Raw genomic sequence first — 17,242 nt, forward strand, 5'->3', positions numbered from 1 at the left:
CTGGTTTATCTATCAGAATTATAGGGAATGAGAAAAAATGAGAGAAAAGTAGCTGTTAGTGACTCATATTGACTAAAGCCTTTGGGTTTAACTGAGTCAGAGCAGGACTTATGCAGAACAAGCTATTTGTAGTACAAGTTTCTATAAGAACATGAAACCAAGAGAGTTAAAAAAAAAAAAAATACAAGCTGACCAAACAGCTGCAAAATTGACTTACATTAAGATATACTTCAAAGATGAAAGATTTAGAGTATGAAAGATTCAAAATATGAGGGCTATATATGTATGTACATATATATATGTTTTATCAGCTCTAATAATTTGGACAGTGTTTTAAAATATACTAACTAAAAATTTTACTATAAAAGGTGCTGTTCCTTGACATTAGAATCTCTCAGATGTGACACAGTATGAGCATCACCTACTAGTAAACTATATAAGAAGTTGTCTACTGCCCATGATCTAGAATATAGGCTGCCTTGTAGGATATTGGCCTAGATTCTCTAAGAAGTTGGGTCATGGAGAAAAAAGAAAAACTCTTAAACCTCATTAAAGCAATTTCCTTACTATATTATTGTCTATTCATGCAACTGACTCTCTGTCCATTGGATTCTTAATTACTATAGACCTTGTTATCAAGTCACAGCTGGGCATGAGATCTGAGAACTGCAGTTCAAAGCCAGCCTATGTAGGAAAGGCTGAGAGACTCTTATCCCAATAAACCACCAGAAAACTGGAAGTGATGCTGTGGCCCAAGTGGTAGAGCACTAGCCTTGAACTGAAGAGCTCAGGGACAGTGCCCAGGCCCAGAGTTCAAGACCCACAATTGACAAAAAAAGAAAAAGAAAAACTGTTTATCCAGATGGTAATATTATCCTGGATTCCAGGATACTCTGTGGTAATCAATAACATATGATGTAGTGTAAGAAGAGCTGTCTTGGTATGTAATGCTGTTTAAATGGTTTGAGACTTGTTCTTCAATCTTGCAGAAGAAGGTAATTATTAAAATGCAGATCCCTAGGTCCAACTCAGACAGACTAAGTCAGACTTAGAGCTAAAGATGCATTTAAACCAATGGCACAAGCCAGTGTTATCTACTCTGACAAACTTGAAGCTAGGGCTGGGCGCATAGCCCAGAGCACTTACCTAACACACACAAAGCCCTGAGTTCCAACCTCAGTATCACTAAAGGGAGGGAGGCCTCATAGGTGTGCACTTAGTGGCTCTTCCTCCTCAAGGGACCCCCACAGAGGCAGGGGGTCTTCTGCTAAGGGCAGAAGATATTTATAATATCTTTTGTGGGCTATACAACATTATCGATAGGGGCAGATGGCTGAAGATAGTGAGAAAAAATGAACATATCTGTCTTATCATGCACCTAATGATTTCATGGACCATCCCTGCTAGGACTCTCATTCTGACTTCCTTTAAAGAGAAGCACAGATGGACATCCTCCAAGTAGCCACAAGTACCATCCCCTAAACTCTAGGTTCCTACCATCTTACTCCAGCCACTAGACACTGGGTGGGTCTACATTGGATAGGTGTGTGTGTGTGTGTGTGTGTGTGTGTGTGTGTGTGTGTGTGTGTGTGTGTGTGTGTACTAAGCCTGAGTACTGTCCCTTAGCTTTTTGCTCAAGATGGCTCGCTACTGCTTATAGATTCATAGACTTGCCTGCTTGTGCTAGCTTTGAACCATAATCCTCAGATCTCAGCCTCCTAAGAGTCATGACACCTGGCCAGAAGATTTTTTTTTCTTTTTGGTGCCCATCCTGGGGCTTGGACTCAGGGCCTTCGCACTATCCCTGAGCTTCTTTTGCTCAACGCTAGTGTTCTACCATTTATGCCACAGTATCACTTCTGGTTTTTAATGAGTAGTTTATTAGAGATAAGAGTGTCACAAGGCTGGGAAGGTGGCTCAGTGGTAGAGCGCTTGCCTTGAATGCATGAGGCCCTGGGTTCAATTCCTCAGCACCACATAAACAAAAAGAAAAAAGCCGGAAGTGGCGCTGTGGCTCAAGTGGTAGAGCGCTAGCCTTGAGCTGAAGAGCTGAGGGACAGCGCCCAGGCCCAGAGTTCAGGCCCCACGACCAGACCCAAAAAAAAAAGTGTCACAGACTTTCATGCCCAGGCTGGTTTTGAACCTCCACCCTCAGAATTCATCCTTCTGAGTTAGCTAGGATTACAAGTGTGAGCCACCAGCAACTGGCCAGATCTTTTTTTTTTTTTTTTGGTCGGTCGTGGGGCTTGTACTCTGGGCTTGGGCACTGTTCATGTGCTCTTCAGCTCAAGGCGAGCGCTCTACTGCTTGAGCCACAGCTCCACTTCCGGTTTTATAGTGGTTTATTGAAGTCTCATGGAGTTTCCTGCCCGGGCTGCCTCCTGAGTAGTTAGGATTACAGGCGGGAGCCACCGGTGCCTGACCAGATCTTTTTTTTTTTTTTTTTTTTTTTTTTGCGGGGGGGGGGGCGTCCGGTCATGGGGCCTGAACTCTGGGCCTGGGCGCTGTCCCTCAGCTCTTCAGCTCAAGGCTAGCGCTCTACCACTTAAGCCACAGCACCACTTACTGCTTTTTTCTTTTTGCTTATGTAGTGCTGAGGAATCAAACCTAGGGCCTCATGCATGCAAGGCAAGCGCTCTACCACTGAGCAACCTTCCCAGCCCCATGACCAGATCTTTTTAAGGTAAGCCAAACCTGTTTCCAGACCCAAGTCCTCACCAGCTCATACCAATGAATATCTCACCTCACTTGGACAGCTCCAGTCAGAACAAAGAACATTATCAATCTTGACAGCCCTGAAATCTGAATCCCCTTCATTGGGCTGATGACCCTGGGAGAGCAATCTCCTAAGGTCAGGGATGCACAATGTTGCCCTCTCTCCAAACAATCTTACTACTCCTTCTCAGAACTACGTCTTTGGGCTGGGAATGTGGCTTAGTGGTAGAGTGCTTGCCTAGCATTCATGAAGCCCTGGGTTCGATTCGTCAGTACCACATAAACAGAAAAAGCCAGAATTGGCACTATGGCTCAAGTGGTAGAGTGCTAGCCTTGAGCAAAAGAAGCTCAGGGACAGAGTGCCCAGACCCTGAGTTCAAGCCCCATGACTGGCAGCAAAAAAAATGGAATCTTGAAGATTTTTCTGTCAGGGCTGGCTTTGAACCATGATTCTCCAGATAATCTCCTCATGTCTAGGAATACAGGTGTGCATCACCATCACCTGCTAACCTTTGCCTCCTGTATCCTTACCTGAAGCCCCTGAGGGGCTAGTGCTAGCAACACAGTTTCACAATCTCTTAGCATAGTTGCGTCAGCATCTTACGGAGACGTGCAGACATTTGTCACCTGTTCAACAACGAAATCACATCTAGCACGCTGTTAGATTAGTCAGACTCTCACAAGGAAAGATTCCCTAAATTCATCTTAATTAATAAAGGGTAGAGATAAGAAAAATCTCAACAGGTATTCTGACACTAAAGTTCCTGGCAGGCCAAGAGCAGCCAACCCATTCTTTAGATGACTACTTTGCAGTCTGCAGTGTAAAATAGATGTAGTTAGTTTTTTTTAAAAAAATTAAAATTAAAAAAGTTGAATGTCAATGGCTCATGCCTATAATCCTAGCTACTAAGGGGGCTGAGATTTGAGGATCATGGCTAGAAGTCAGCCAGGGCAGGAAAATCCATGATACCCTTTGTCTCAAATTAACCACCAGAAAACCAGAAGTGGAGTTGTGGCCCAAAGTGGTAGAGTGCTAGCCATGAGTAGAAAAGCTTAGAGACAGACCTGGGCTTTGAATTCAAACCCCACATCTAACAACAATAAAAAATAAGTAAAATAAAACAAATGTAATTGCTACACTTTCTGATTATCCCTCCAGCAAAGGACTTCCTAGATCCCTGAGAAGGGATCAAAGCTGACTCTATTTCTGCACAAGTATGGTAAAAGGCAACAACAGGGAAGAGCTCTGTGGTCCAGTAGATCTAGGAAACTCCAGGTAAATATTAGACAGGTGTCTAATTCTTCTTTTTGTTTTCTTTTCCTTTCTCTATTTTTTTCTCTTTTCCTTACTCTTTTTTTCTTTTTCCTGCTGGTATCGAGGCCCCATGTTCTCACTTGGCTTTTCCACTCAAAGTTCGTATTCCACCACTTAAGCCACACATCTACTTCTGGCTTTTTGCTAGGTAATTGAACATAAGAGTATCTCAGATTTGTCTTCTCAGGCTGACTTTGAACCATGATCCTCAGATATTGGCCTCCTGAGTAGCTAGTATTGCAGGAATGAGCTACTAGCACCTACCAGAGTCACATTCTTTTTTTTCTTCCTTTTTTTTTCTTTTTTGTTGTTGGTCATGGGGCTTGAATGCTAGGCCTGGGCACTGTCCTTGAGCTCTTCAGCTCAAGGTGAGCGCTCTACCATTTAAGCCACAGGTTTTCTGGTGGTTTATTAAAGATAAAAGTCTCAGGGACTTTCCTGCCCAAGCTGGCTTTGAACTGTGATCCTCAGATCTCAGCCTCCTGAGTAGCTAGGATTACAGGTATGATCCACCCATGCTGGGCCTGAGTTAAATTCTTTAATACACTATATTATCCCTTAGTACTGTGGAACCTTCCAGGGGGCCAATAGATGAAATGCTGTCCAAATGAACTTGACCAAGGAACCTAACTTAAGGAATCCAGCTAGACCCAGCTCAGAAACACTGCTTAGAGGGACTCTGTGCCTTCCTCTCCCTTGGGACATGAACTTACTAGTGGTATTGCAGGCCCAGGGCACTTGCAGATTACCAACTCTCTTTATGACTTTTCAGCTTTTCATAGGGCTGAGAAAACTTTTTTTTCTGCAACGGACTATTTGGATATTATAACATCATTCACAGGCCATACATTATCAATACAGGTCAATGGTCCAGGGGCAGACTACTAGAAATGTGTAGTTTCAATCATTTCACAGTCCAAGGACTGAACATTCCCACCCTAGCATACTGGTGCCAATATGGTTACCAGCCTATATTTTGAGTTGATCCTTGGTATTAAACTGTCTTCTATGACCCACCAGGAGAGTGAGGCCAAATCTGATCTTACAACCCTTAGCAGGAGACTAAGAAAAAAGCATTTAGGCAAATGCTTAAAGTCTAACAGCTAATGGCAAACAAATAGTAAAAAAAATAAAATAAAAATAAAAATTTAACTTAATATGAAGGCAAAGAATAACTGCAAGAAAATAAATACCTTATAAGATTCTTTTCTTTTCTTTTCTTTTCTTTTTTGAGGCAAGTTCTCACCAAGTTGCCCCAGCAGGCCTTAAACTTACAATCCTTCTGACTTAGCCTCAAAAACAGCTGGGATTATATATGTACCAACATGGTTAGCAAAGTTTTGTTTTTTTTATCTTGTTGGAAACACTGAGTTAAATATATACTTAGACTATAACACATTAAAAATAACAATAAACTGGTGGCTGGTGGCTCGTGCCCCTATTCCTAGCTGCTCAGGGGGCTGAGATCTGAGAATCATGATCTAAAGTCAGCCCAAGCAGAGAAGTCCATGAGACTCTCATCTCCAATAAACTATCAGAAAAAAAAAAGAAGGGGCTTGGAATGTGGCTTAGTTGTATAGTGCTTGTCCAACATGCATGAAGCCCTGGGTTCAATTCCTCAGTACCACGTAAATTAAAAAAGCTGTGAGTGGCTCTGTGGCTCCAGTGGTAGAGTGCTAGCCTTGAGCACAGAGGCTCAGGGATAGCCCAGGCCCTGAGTTCAAGCCCCAAATAAAAGAAAGAAAGAAAAAAGGAAAAAAGAAAGCTCAAGGAGAGTGCTCAGGCCCTGATTTCAAGAAGAAGAGCAACATGATCTGATCTATACTTTTAAAGCATTTCTCAGAGCCAGGGGCCAGTGGCTCACAACTGTAATCCTAACTATTCAGGAAACTGAGGTCTGATTATCACCATTCAAAGCTAGCCCAGGCAGGAAAGTCTATGAGACTCCTATCTCCAATTAACCACCAGAAAACCTGAAGTGGCACTGTAGCTCAAGTGGTAAAGTGCTAGCCTTGTGCTGAAGAGCACAGGGACAGCACCCAAACCCAGAGTTCAGGCCCCACGACTGACCAAAGGAAAAAAAAATTTCTCAAACCCTAGACAGGTGCCTGGATTGGAAGAAGGCAAGGTCTTAGAAGCAGGGAGACTACAAGGAATTTGTCACACCAATCAAATAAGTAAACTGAAACAAACCACTGGTGACAGAGTAGGAAAATGTGTACTTAGCAGGTCAAGTCTGTAAGATTTGGTGGTAGAGTATATGAGCCAAGATAGGTAATAGAGGCAGGAAGAAAAAAACTTTAAGATATGGACATAGAGGTTTTTCTTTGTTTTTAATGTACTACGTGCTTTTTTTGTTTCATTTGTATGTTCTTCCTCCTATGGTATATTCCTGTTGTCACTGTACTTAAGTTTGGTACCTTGCATCTTGTATATACATTTCTCTAATTTGGGGAGGGGAAGGGGAATAACAAAATGCTGAAACAAGGACACAGGATGGCCCATTGCAACAATGATACTCACAAGAAATTATGTTGGAAATGAACTTTATAACTTTGTGGGAGGGGGAGGAGTAGAGGAGGTGAGAGAGGGATAGGAGAAAAAGGAGTGGGTAACAATGCTCAACAAGAAATGTACTCATTACCTAACGAATGTAACTGTAACCTCTCTGGACCGAATCTTTACAAGAAAATAATATTTTTTTTAATCTAGGGATTTAAGATTTCTCCAACTGCTGGTTGCTAGTGGCTCATACCTAAAATCCTAGCTACTAAGGAGGCTTAGATCTGGGGATCATGGTTTGAACCCAGCCCAAGCAGGAAAGTTTGTGAGAGTTATCTCCAATTAACCAGCAGAAAGCCATAAGTACAGCTGTGGCTCAAGTAGTAGAGCACTAACTTTGAGCAAAAAGGCTGAGGGACAGTGCCTAGGCCCTGAGGTCAAGCCCCAGGTCTGGCACCAAAAAAAAAAAAGATATCCCAACTTATTTCAGGGATCCAAAAAGAAGATCTGGAGCTAGGGGTGGAAGGAAAGGAGAACCTACAGAAAAGTGCTCTGTTGAAGAATCCATAGGAATATCCAGGTAGAGATGTCCAATAGGAATTTAGCACATCAGGCCACTGGCTTCATGATCATGAGCTTATGACTCAACTTTGTGTGTGTGTGAGTGTGTATGTGTGTGTGTGTTCTTGGTGTAAGTCACAAGCACCTGGCTTGCTCTGATTATTTTGGAGTCTCACTTTTCACCTGGGCTGGACAAGACCATGACCCAGTCTGGACCATCCATAGCTAGGATTATGGGCATAAACCACTATGTGCAGCGTTTTTTGTGTGTTTGAAGGTGGTGTCTTTGAGAACTTTATTGTCCAATCTTTCTTGGAACTGAAATCTTCCCAATCTCAATCTCCTATGTGGTTGGGATGTTAAACATGCACCACATTTTGCCTAGGTTTGCCTCAAATCATGAAGTTCCCAGTCTCTACCTCCCTGGAAACTAGGATTGCAGATGTGAGCCACCAGTGCTTACACTACTTTTGACTAGACTGGCCTTGAGCCATGATACTCCTGTTTTTCCCTTCTTCTTAAAGCCTCAGTCTCCTTCTTCATCAAATGAGAATAATATTCCCTTCTCAGAGATTTAATTATGCCATCCAGATCTACTCAACATAAAACCTTCTTCTTAAACAGAACAGATAGACAGATAAACAGAGCACTCTAATTACTCTATGAATGAAGTTACTACTGGTCCTAGGGAAGACTTCTGCTTTCTCCATATATTTATGCCCCAAGGCCTTCCCACTTGGGAGCATGTACTGTTTCATCTGTCTAGAATGTTCCTCCACAGTTTTTCCTAAGGAACTCCTTTTCATTTGTTGCCAGCCCTGGGAGTTTTATATGGTCTATCTCACTGGAAAAATCCATGTATCTCTGGGTGTGGTGGCATAAGCCTGTAATTCCAGCAGCCAGAAGGCTGACTTTAGCCTGGGATAGATAACAAGACATTTGTCTCTAAAAAAAAATCTAAATATCATCTTACAATAAAGATGTAATTCCTTTAACCACCAGATTGTCCCTTAAATTGTTGAGTATAATAAGCCTTACCTACAGTGCTGTCTGACACAACTTAAAACTGTCTGAGTTTAAATAGCATTCAAGTGTGTGCTGACTCCTAAAATATCTTCTCTTAGCTTCACACTTGAAGCTGTCCTTGGGACTGGAACTGGGACTCTGCAAACTCAATGTCTGCTTGGCTGACAGTCTCCCTGTTAAGCTCTTCTGAGAAGTGTGTAATTTGTCAATACTTGAACTGCTTCTGCTTCCTTGCTAGAAGTCTGGAACTCAAGTCCCCGGGCTATAGGCAAAACACAGATTTTAGAGCCAGCCTCCTGTCTTCTTAGAACCTAATGAGGAGAGGAAGGGAGGATCCCCAGGCACAAAGTATGCAACTGCAGAAAAGGGAGGCAGTTGACATCCTAGTGGAGCTCTGGTATGTAATGAAGCTAGGCTATTTGCTGTCCTGCCTGTGGTGATAGGACCCTGCGTTAGCAGATAGAAGTGGGTGGAATAGTTAGATGCATATCCTGTATCTTGGGGTTGTTCTACTGGGCTCTCCTTCAGGTGGGGCCTGTTTGTTGGGTCAGACTGGAAAGCATTCAGGCAGGTACTTTAGGCAGACTATTGGCATCAAGAGTAGGCAGGCAAATAGACAGGGTGGCACATACCTGTCATCTCAGCAGTCGGAAGGCAGGAAGATTGAGAGTTTGAGGTTAGTCTGAGCAATATAGCAAGATCCCATCTTGAATAGAAGAGGAGAGGGGCTGGGAAGGTGGCTCAATGGTAGAGTGCTTGCCTTGCATGCATGAGGCTCTGGGTTCAAATCCTCAGCAACACATAAGCAAAAAAGAAAAAAAGCCAGAAGTAGCACTGTGGCTCAAGTGGTAGAACACTAACCTTGAGCTGAAGAGCTGAGGGACAGCACCCAGGCCCAGAGTTCAGTCCCCACGACTGGACCCAAAAAAAAAAAGAAGAGAAAGGAGAAAAAAGTGGAGGGGAGAAAATGGAAAGGGGAGATGGAAGAAGGGAGAGAGGAAAAGGGAAATAAGAATAGAGGGGAGGCAATGGGAATGGGGAAGATAAAGGGGAGGGGAAATAAAGGGATGTAGGAAAAGGAAATGAATGACATGCATAGGATGAGGGGAGAGGAGAAAGAGGGAGGAAAGGGGGGATAGCTAGTGACAGAAACTAGTGACACAGGTCACTAGTTATAACTACTTAGTGGTGAGAAGCCTGGAATGCTTAAAGGAAGAGGAGGGACATGGCTCAGAGATTAAGATGGCTAAACTGAAGCAGTTAGGCATGCCACAGCAGGGCCCAGCCGTGGCATGGAGGGAGGTGCTAAAGAAGTGAAGATAAGCCCAACTAGACCTGAGATGACTCAGGGTTCCTTAAGCTCGAGTGCTGAGAGATGTTCCATGATCTTGAAGCTTGCTGGAACATGTTCTGCATAGTGGAAGAGGAAGATTAGGAGGTGTAATGCCAGAGACTTGAAGCGCCTAAAAAGACCACCAGAGACCAAAGATCAATGCAAGCGGCAATGAGTCGTTTATTGACGAGCTCGAGCACGGACCCCTCTGTGCACTGATGTCCGAGTGCAGAGAGAGGCCCCCAGCACAGGGTTACAGCACCTTTTATATGTTCTTTGGTAGGGGTAAGGCCTCAGTATGTATTGGCAACGAATCAATACACCATGCGGGAAATTTAAATCATAATTCTAGCGGATGATTGGCACAGTACAAAGCGGGGAAAAGGGCTGGGGCTAATAATTGGTCAGCCTTAGTGAGCTATTGTGCTCTAAACTAATTAGACAGTACTTCTAGGGTAATTTAGGAGAAGTGGTTGCCAGATGGCCACTATCTCTGACCCTGACCCGGGGGAAGTGGTTGCCGGGCAGCAACTATCTCCGATCCTAGGCCCAGAGAAAGTGGTCTGGAATGTATCAGGTACTTTGTCAGGTACTCCCTGCCAGAGGGTCATTAATTTCAGCTCCAGATCCAGGAGTGTCAGGGGCTCAAGGGCGGGTAGAATAGCAGCTGCACTCTTCAAGGTTTAGCAAGCATGTGTACAGAAGCAGAAAGGCAAGTTAAAGAAAGTACAAAATGGTAAATACTGGTCTAATACAAAATGGCAAATACAGGTCTATCTGGTTATATATATCTCACGCTTCTCAGAAGAAGGCTGGTAGTTGACCAGAAGACTTCTTAGAATATGAAAGTAGAAAGCCAGGCACTTGTCATCCTAGCTACTCAGGAGGCTGAGATCTGAGGATTGCGCGGTTCAAAGCCAGCCCCAACAGTGAAGTCCGTGACTCTTATCTCCAATTGACCACCAGAAAACTGGAACTGGCACTGTGGCCCAAAATGGTAGAGCTCTAGCCTTGAGCAAAAAAAAAAAACTCAGGCACAGCACCCAAGCTCTGAGTTCAAGCCCCACAACCAACAAAAGAAAAATCTGAAAGTAGAGTAAAAGTTCCGTCCAGAAAAGCTGCATGTTGAGGTATACATTTTGTGCATATAATATGCAGTGAAAGGGAAAAGACCTAAATAAGAGTGTCCTGAGTATAGTTAGAGGGGAAAAAAAACAGGTTTAACTCAGGATAGCGACAAATAAGGCCCTTTATGGATGTGCCAATCAGAAAGCATTGTGATAAGGAGGACAGCAGCCAGTGACCCAGTTCAAACCTAAGTTATCAATTAGCATAAGTATGCGTGAGGATAAAGCAATTTTCACAAAAGACCAAAGTATCTGATTCAAGGGGAAACAATTACACTCTGGTAATTGTTAAATCTTCATGACTTTATATATTGTTAATGAATCTGTGGAAGAATCTTACTGAAACCAGTTTGCTAGGAGGGTGAAGATGTGCCTGCTGGAAGGCATCTCAGAAGGAAGCAAACACATGGGGTAACACTCTGAAGAAGCTTAGGTTATTATAGACAGGGCTAATCACCACAGAATGAAGACTACCATTTGCATAGAGTGAGGAAGACTTGGCAAGCCACTGCTATGAGCTCTGTGGGTCACAGAGAGCAAACTAACCTCTGAAGGCCGTTGTTATCTATGTGAAGTAGAACTAACAATAGAATTTACTTTGTAAAGAATTAAAAGAGCTGGGCACTGGTGACTCACACCTGAAATCTTACCTACTCAGGAGGCTGAGACCTGAGAATTGCTGTTCAAAATCAGTCCAGGCATAACTCAAAAAATTAAATCCCCCTACAACAAATCTTCAAAGAAACAACTGCCCAATAAATAAGTGGCTAACGATTTAAAGAGAAACTTCTCTGAAGAGGAAAGAAGGATGGCCAATAGACACATGAAGAAATGCTCAACCTCTCTAGCCAAAAAAGAAATGCAAATCAAAACAACATTGAGAAACCACCTCACCCCAGTTAGAATGGCTGTAATCAAGAACTCTAATAACAGATGCTGGAGGGGATGTGGACAGAAGGGGACCTTACTGCATTGTTGGTGAGAGTGTAAACTTGTTCAACCACTTTGGAAAGTAGTATGGAGGTTCCTTAAAATACTCCACATAGAGTTCCCCTATGACCCAGCAATCCCACTTTTGGGCATTTACCCAAAGGTTCACAAACAAGACCACACTAAAGCTACCCGCACAACTATGTTTATTGCAGCCTTATTTACCATAGCTAAGATATGGAACCAACCCAGATGCCCCTCAGTAGATGAATGGATCAAGAAAATGTGTTATACATACACAATGGAATTCTATGCCTCTATCAGAAAGAATGACATTGCCCCATTTCTTAGGAAATGGAAAGACTTGGAAAAAATTATATTAAGTGAAGTAAGCCAGGTGCAAAGAAACATAGGTCCCATGGTTTCCCTTATTTGCAATAACTAGTATATGTCTGAGTCAAGCAGAAAAGGTCAGTTAAGTTGATGTTAGGGAAATGAACCCTAAGATATGTATTCAAATGTTTTTTTTTTCTTTCATGCGATTGTTTCTAACGCATTTATAAGATTATTTCTTTGTTTCTTTGTATGTCCCTCCCCCATGGTATAACCCCTGCTTTCACTGTATTTGATGTTGTTATAATTTGTGGAGGGGAAGGGAAAAAAATTGTTTAAATAGGGATACAGGTGGACCCATTGCAACAACGAGACCATAAAAGTCGTTATGTCGAAAACAAACTTTACAACTTTGGTGGGTGGGGGAGGGTTGGGGGTTAGGATGGGATGGGAAGGGGAAACAAAGGAGGAGGCTACAATGCTTGATAAGAAATGTACTCATTATCTTGCCCACGTAATTGTAACCCCTCTGTACAGTATTTTCACAATAAAAAATATTTTTTAAAAAATCAGTCCAGGCAAAAAAGTCCATGAGACTATCTTCAATTAACCACCAGAAAGCCAGAAGTGGAGGTATGGCTCAAGTGGTAAAGTACAATCCTTGAGCAAAACAGCTAAAAGACAGTACCCAGGCCCTGAGTTTAATTCCCAGTACTCACACACACACACACACACACACACACACACACACACACACCAACAACAACAACAATAATAACAGAATTCCATTAAATGGACTGTAGAATACACCTGGAAAAAAATATTGGACGGGCTGGGAAGATGGATCAGTGGTAGAGCACTTGCCTTGCATGCCTGAGGCCCTGGGTTCGATTCCTCAGCACCACATAAGCAGAAAAAAATAGCCGAAGTGGCGCTGTGGCTCAAGTGGTAGAGCGCTAGCCTTGAGCTGAAGAGCTGAGGGACAGCGCCCAGGCCTAGAGTTCAGGCCCCACAACCAGACCCAAAAAAAGAAATATATATATTGGAAGGAGGTTTACAACTGCTAAGCCCATAGTAATTGTTCAATATAATAGTTGGGTAGCTATTATCCATGATGTATTCACATGTATTTCTTTAGGAGAGTGGAAGGGGCACAGAACTCAAGGGAAAAGGGGGTAACAAAGTGCAGCAGTGGAACTCACTAGGTATTAATGAAAGAGAACTACACAATTTGTGGGTGGAGATGGGAGGGAGGGCTGGGAGAGAATGAGGGAACTAAAGACACTCTATAAAAGGGAATGTAGGGGGCTGGGAAGGTGGCTCAGTGGTAAAGCGCTTGCCTTGCATGCCTGAGGCCCTGGGTTCGATTCCCAGCACCACATAAGCAAAAAGAAAAAAGCCGGAAGTGGCACTGTGGCTCAAATGGTAGAGCGCTAGCCTTGAGCTGAAGAGCTGAGGGACAGCGCCCAGGCCCAGAGTTCAGGCCCCACGACCGGACCCAAAAAAAAAAAAAAAAAAAAAAGGGAATGTAGGGGCTGGGAAGGTGGCTCAGTGGTAGAGCGTTGCCTTGCATGCCTGAGGCATACAAGGTGTTCGATTCCTCAGCACCACATAAGCAAAAAGCAAAAAGCCGGAAGTGGCACTGTGGCTCAAGTGGTAGAGCGCTAGCCTTGAGCTGAAGAGCTGAAGGACAGCACCCAGGCCCAGAGTTCAGGCCCCTTGACAGGACCCAAAAGAAAAAGGGAATGTACTCATTACCTGTCTCATGTAATTGTAATCCTTCTGTACATCACTTCTATAATAGCAATAAAATAAATTAAGTTAAAAAATAGTTAGGTAACTATAATAATTAGAATGATGCTCTCTAGCTTCCAATGGACCCACACCTGATTCTGAGAGCAGGTGCCATAAAAGGAAAAGGCTCAGGGAGGAATCTTAGGTATGGAGCAGCTTTCTACCCCTCTCTGAGTACAATGGAGAGCTCAGAAAGATGGCATTGGGGCCCAGGAAGAAACAGCAAGACCCAAACAGTATCCTGTCGAGGTGGCAAAGCCAGGCTGGGGAGTCTTCATTCATGAGGTCATGGGACATGCCATTCCAGAGACAACCAGAAGTCCTTTACAAAGTGTAAACCTGCTGAGGTGAGTGGAATAAGAGACAATCAGGTCATTATGATTAATGCTATTTCATTCCTATGAATAGTAAGATATCTTGGGTCATATGGAAGAGATTGCCCAAGAACCAGTTAGCAAGATGTCCCAATAACTATGATCTTGGCAATTTAAAGGACCTACATTTATTTTGTTTTGTTTTGTGCCAGTACTGCAGCATGAACTCAGAGCCTGAGTGTTATCACTTTGCTTTTCTTCTCTTTTTTTTTTTTTTTTGTCAGTCATAGGTGTTAAACTCAGGGCCTGGGTGTTATCCCTGAACTTTTTCACTCAAGGCTAGCACTCTACCACTTTGAGCCCCTGAGCCACTTCCAGTTTTTTGCTCATTTACTGGAGATAAGAGGATCATAGACTTACCTGCCCAGGCTAGGTTCAAACTATGGTCCTCAGATCTCAGCCTCCTGATTACAGGCATGAGCCACAGGCTTCCTGTAATCCCTTCAGTTTTTCACTCAAGGCTAGTGCTCTACCACGTGAGTCACAACTCCACTTCCCAATCTTCACTGGTTCATTAGAGATAAAAGTCTCATGGACTTTTCTGCCCAGGATTTGAACCTCAATTCTCAGATCTCAGCCTCCTGAATAGCTAGAATTATACAAGTACAGGCCACCAGTGTCCAGCTGAAGACTTGCATTTAATATGATAGCCAAAACATGATTCTTTATTTAAATATAGAACCTTCATTTTCCTGTGTTTTGTTTAGGCAATAAATGTGTACAATTACAAACTCACCTGAATTCAGATGACAATATATATCAAGTACTACTAAGCAAAAGCCAGTGAGAGAAATACATAAAACTGGATAACTGATAGGATTTGTCATCAGGAAATAGGATCTTATCTTCCTATTCTAGCAGCCTTCACATGTTAATATTAAATCCAGTATTATCCAGAAGCCAATGCTTAGGAGTACATGCTAGCAAGCACTTGCTTTAGATTAAACAGAAGCACCAAGCACTTTTTACTCTAAAATTCCACCAATTCCTTAGTGACGATTCATTTAAATGAGGTGAAACCAAACTTCTCTCTCCTGTCTATCATCACTCCTGAGGTATATTAAAATTAGTTTGGAGGTGAGGGGGATTCTAGTGGCTCATACCTGCAGTCCTAGATATTCACAGAGCTGAGACCTGACGACTACAACTCAAAGCCAATCCGGGCAGAAAAGTCTGTGAGACTCCTGTCTCTCTCTAATTTACCAGTGAAGAATGGGAAATGGAGCTGTGGCTCAAGTGGTAGAGCGCACCAGTTTCGAGCAGAAAAGCCAAGGAAGAGCTCAAGGTCCTGAGTTCAAGCACTCACACAAAAGAAGAAAATTATTTTGGGTTTTGCCTACCATCATTTGCCTTGAAGTTTAGTCAACTATGCATGAAAAATGAGACACTTTAAATATTCCAGAAGATGTGCTCGCTTTGGCAGCACATATACTAAAATATTTCAGAAGATTACATTATCTTTTCTTGAGAACATTTTTTCTCACATTCATTAAAAAGGAAACCAAATCTCTTGATTAAGGATAGAGTTAATCCTCCACTAAATTTACAGATTTAAAACTTGTTTTGGTCAAGCCAGAACTCCCTGAATTAAAAAGAAGTACACAGCCACTGCTTTTATAGATAACAAATTTGCCCAGTAAAAGAAAGACTATAGATCTGACAGGGAAAAAATGGTATGCCTGAGACAAGATGAATTTTTACCATATTTCATTATAGAAGACCACAATGAAAGAAAAATGGCTTCATCATTCTCATTCTGGAGACCCTTGAGAGATGAAGGATAAAAAGAAGAAACCTCGGGAACTGGGTTCCCATTAATCACAGGGAGTGTCAGAGAGAATCAGGCAATCACAGCTGACAGTGGCTAATCACAATTATCAAGACCTTGTTAGCCATTGCCCCAGAGTTAAAGAGGATCATTTGTCTGGACAGGCTAGCAATCAGTTGCTTTGTACAGGCTACAACTTATAAGGCCAAGGTCAAGGTATGGTAATGGAAAATTTAGTGTGGATATTATAAGTCCTCCAGCACTAAACCTTATCTGAACAAGAATGCTACAAACTATCAACTAAAGACAAGTTTGTGGGAGATATATATTTATATATATATATATATATACACACATATATATTATATATATCAGAACTCAAAAATCAGAGTCAACTTCCTGATGGATGACACAGTATTCCAGAATAACCCAAAATAACCTAGACATGATTGAACTTTCTCCACTTGGTAAGAAGAGAATTGAATGTGCCCTGCCTTGACATACACAGTTAATTCTGCAAAGCAGCAAGCATCATAAAAGATAGACAGAGAGAAAAGGAGAGTGAGAAAGAGATACTTTGTTGAAGAAAGTTTATCTCATTTTTTCTCTTCTCTTGCTATGATTGAAAAGAACCTATGGCCTAAATAGAGAAAAGCTTACAAGAAGCAACTATCAGTTGACAATGGCCAACTCTGCCATAGTTTGGTTTCGTTTTGTAACTAATTGCACTACTTGTATTCAACTTCCCCAAATAAAAAATGTTCATTAACTCTTTTAAATTGTCAGGAAATGTAAGGAATAGGAAATCTAGACTAAGGCTGTATGAGTGGTACCTGTACCATTTTTCAACTTTTTTTTTGCCAACCCTGGGGCTTGAACTCAGGGCCTGAGCACTGCCCCTGAGCTTCTTTTGCTCAAGACTAGCACTCTACCAATTGAACCATAGTGCCACTTCTGGCTTTTTCTGTTTATGTGGTACTGAGGAATCAAACTTAGGGCTTCCTGTAGGCTACACAAGCACTCTACCACTAAGCCACAGTCCCAGCCCCCCATTTTTCAACTTTTCTGAATGGCTAAAAACATTCCAAAGTTAAAATATTGGAAAAAGACTAGCACATGGCTCATGTCTGTAATCCTAGCTACTTGGGAGGCAGAGAATGGGAGAATGGGAGCATTGCACTTCAAGACCAACACCAAAAGTTTTAGTGAACCCCATCTTAACCAATAACTAGCTGATACTGTGGTACCTGACAGTCATGTTCCTAGTTTTGTGAGAATCACAAATAAGAGGATTGAAGTCCAACCTTATGTCAAAAATAGCGAAGTCCAAAATGACTAGAGGCATGTTTCAAGTGGTAGAGCACCTGCCTAACAAGTGTGTAGACCTGAGTTCAAACTACAGAATTGTCAAAAAAAAGGAAAGAAACCTTTTCATAAATGATAATGCAGTGAAAATAGCTGTGG

The sequence above is a fragment of the Dipodomys merriami genome, unplaced genomic scaffold (genome assembly GCF_024711535.1).
Source record: "Dipodomys merriami isolate MVZ:Mamm:240054 unplaced genomic scaffold, mDipMer1.0.p SCAF_1, whole genome shotgun sequence".
In the NCBI taxonomy this organism is placed as follows: domain Eukaryota; kingdom Metazoa; phylum Chordata; class Mammalia; order Rodentia; family Heteromyidae; genus Dipodomys; species Dipodomys merriami.